The sequence below is a fragment of the Cetorhinus maximus genome, chromosome 16 (genome assembly GCF_964194155.1).
Source record: "Cetorhinus maximus chromosome 16, sCetMax3.hap1.1, whole genome shotgun sequence".
In the NCBI taxonomy this organism is placed as follows: Eukaryota; Metazoa; Chordata; class Chondrichthyes; order Lamniformes; family Cetorhinidae; genus Cetorhinus; species Cetorhinus maximus.
In genome coordinates, this window is record NC_135894.1 from 28593157 (window position 1) to 28596765 (window position 3609).

Below are 3609 nucleotides of genomic sequence, written 5' to 3' on the forward strand. Positions count from 1 at the left end.
TTTGGCTGAGATTGTGACACAAGTGGACATGAAGGTTCCATAAGTGAAACATCTACGTCCAGCAAGAACATGGCAGACACCACGAGAAAGAAAATTCAAGCCCACTCTAGGAACAAAAGGAGTGCACTTTTCTCCTGGAAGGAAGACTGGATAAAGCACTGGTCCCTAGAACTAGGAGTTGTGGGTTCAAGTTGGGCTCGAAACAGCTATCTAAAGGCCTTCCCTGATTGATATTCTAGCAGATTTTGTTTGAAAACAAAACCTGCACTTTCCAAACAAATAGAATCAAAGAAATTTATGTCCTGAGGGAGTCCATTCATCCCATCGTGCCTGTGCTGGCTGTAAACAAGCGATCCAGCCTAATCCCACTTCCCAGCTTTTCTACCTTAAATCTTAAATCTGCCTTAAACTCTTCTGCTCCAAAGATTTTGCAGTTTGCTGGGACCTTTCCAGAGTCAACAAGCAGCTTGAGGAAATCAAGTGTGCTCACGACAGCTCCTTATTATTACTACAGTTTGTGGAACTGGTCGACTTGTTGCTGGACATCAGGTGAGCGGCCAAAGGAGAGGAGAAATTTAGTGTCAATGGAAAGCAATGATCAAGTGTATCATGGTTGTAACTATCTCTAGTTCATTTAGACTAATGGAGAATGTGTTGATTTCTCTTGTGGCTTCAAATGCTACATAAGACGATTCAATACTCTTTGTTTTGCCGAAATTCATCTTTAATCCTCATTGCTGAAATATACAGAGATGAATTATCTTCAGTCAGGGAAATGCCTTCTAGAATCGGAGAAACTTCGATCAAGGAACTTGCTTTTTATAAGCAATCAATTGTACCAATTCTTTCTGCACAGGGACCAGTCAGATCCTATCACATGTTAACTCTGTCTCTTTCTCCACAGATGTTTCCAGACCTGCTGAGTATTTCCAGCATTTTCACTTTTTAATGCAAAGGAGTTAGTCAGATCCAATCGCACAATCATTACTGGGACCTTTGGAATCAATAAAATGCAGTTCTTTGTGAAAAGAAAGGGGCTGATCCACAAAAGCATCAAATCCTCTAGTGATCACATGGAGACAATGGAACAAATTGCAAACTGCAAGTTTTAGCATGTATAGCCCCAGTGGCCTAATGGATAAGGCACTGGCCTCCGGAGCCAGGAATTGTGGGTTCAAGTCCCATCTGGGGTGAGGCAGATTTTGGGCTAAGGCAAACATCAAAAGACTCTCTTTGATCACTGTTTTATGGCAGGCAGCTTTCCTCAGGGAACAATGTCACTTGCACTTTCCAGACCAATTTATGTCACAGTGGGAGGCCATTCACCCCATTGTGTCTATGCTGGTTGTAAGTGAGTGATCCAGCCTAATCCCACTTTCCAGCTCTTGGTCTACTGCTCTGTCGTAATTCATTCCTAAAGAGATGAGAGGAGAGATGCTGAACTGAATCCATGAAAGCCATTAAGGAATTGAATTGGGCCTGAGAAAGACAAGAGATGTGCTTTACTGGCCAAACATGCGCAATGAAATCAAAGGCCACATTGGCCTGTGCGGTCTTTGTACTGAGTACCAAGTTAGAGAGCCGCTGATGATGCTTGACATCCCAAAGGGACCATGGATGAAGCTGGGAGTAAACCTCTTCACTCTAGTAGGAACTGATTATCTTGTCACTGTTATTCTGACTACTGGGAGTTAGACCAGTTGACTTCAATGACGATGAGAGAAATAGCAGAATGCCTGAAAGCACATTTCAGTCACTGTGGCATTCCAAACATTGTGATGAGTGACAATGGCACTCAGTTCACAAGTGAAGAATTCAGCCACTTCACACAGCATTGGGAGATTCAACACTATAGAGTCGAATGGAAAAGCTGATGTGGCAGTGAAAATTGCCAAAGGAATCATCAATAAATCAAGCAAATCTAGCACATGCAAGGCAATCCTGGAGTGGAGAAGCACATCAACTGAATGCATGGAAAGTAGTTCTGTCCAGAGACTAATGTCACACTGCTCCCAAACTACTCTTCCAATAGCAATAAAGCTACTGAAACCAGAAGTAGTAACAGGTGTGAGTGAAAAAATCAAGGTGAACCAGCAGAAGGCCATATTATATTTTGACAAGACTGCCAAGCCATTTCCAGAGCTGAGCATTGGACAGCCAGTCAGGGTACAGACCTTCAATGCTCTCAACAGGAGTCAGCTCCCTGGGACATGTAAGAAGAAATTGTCACCTCGATCATACACAGTGGAAGTGAATGACCAAATATACCGGCGCAACTGCAGGCATATACGCACAAGCTGTTCCTTCACAGCAATTGGGCAGTCAGGAAGAAGGGATCTCACCAGCTCTACTGAGAACAGAACAACCATCAATCCCAGAAGTCCAATTGTCCCCAACAACAGCAATGGAGCAACAATAGTTATCATGGCAACAAGTGACATGGGAGCGACACCCCCTGGACAATGAACATCAGCTAGATGAACAGCCAATGACTATGAGCACATGTACCATTAAAGGACCTGCATGATTTAAAGACTATGTATGCAATGCAGGTGCAGTGACTAACTTGAAAAAGAAACAGTTGTTAATGCATGAAAATAGTGGGTATATAGTTGGTAACTTAGGTAACTCAAATTACACATGATAGTGCATGCAAATTTGTCTTTTGTTCATTATGAAAAGGAGGATGTTTGGGATTTGAATGCAACATTACTATATGTCCTACCTGGCTTGCTGTAGTCATGTGACCTCTGTCATGAGGGACTCTCCCTACAGGCAGCCATCTTACAAATAGTTCAGTAAAGACATTCCTCCAAGAAATACTGCAGTCTTTGAGCACAAAATAGATCCAAGAATACCAACTTTCAAAGGGAGCAACAATTTAGACTGCAATAGAGAAAAGGGTGCTGATTGGGTGGCAAGTTGACTGTGATTGGTCAAGGCATTGCCATGAAAAATGCACCAGGGAACTATTACTGCCCATGTTTTTGTTTAATTCAAAAATTCAATGCCTGGACATGTTCCTTTTACCTGCAGAGGACAGGTCCCTGCCTATGAATATATGTAGTTACTAGCAAACATCAGTGATCCAACCTGTGAGCCCAACTGATAATCTCAAATTGGTTGTTGGCGTAATTATCAGCACACTCAGGATTGTTCAATAAGTGTGTCCAATTGCTGAATCACAGCTAATGTTAGGCACGGTACTCTGAGTTTTGCAAGCAAGGGCCGGTTGAATACAGTGAGTATTCTTTCTATCGCGAATGTCCAAAGGGATGTGCTGTTTGATTCATTCCATCAGTCCAACACACCAGCACTGAAATTCATATACTACTGCACTCATTTGTGTGGTAGGCAGAATGTCTTTTTAGCTTAATGGCAGTAGCCTGTTAGTGGAAAATACCACTCATGCTACTGCATAAATTTTTCAATTCATTCACAGGAAGTGGGCTTCGCTGGCTGGGCCAGCATTTAATGCCCATCCCTAGTTGCCCTTGAGAGGGTGGTGGTGAGCTGCCTTCCTGAACTGCTGCAGTCCATGTGGTGTAGGTACACCCACAGTGCTGTTAGGGAGGGAGTTCCAGGATTTTGACCCAGCGAGAATGAAGG

The 3609-nt window shown here is 43.1% G+C and overlaps 1 non-coding gene across 1 annotated transcript; it reads left to right on the forward strand.

The window, feature by feature from the left end:
• Positions 1-1120: 1120 nt before the first annotated feature.
• trnar-ccg (transfer RNA arginine (anticodon CCG)) lies at positions 1121-1193 on the forward strand. The gene has a single exon. It is a non-coding gene; the product is annotated as a tRNA-Arg (tRNA).
• Positions 1194-3609: the final 2416 nt, after the last annotated feature.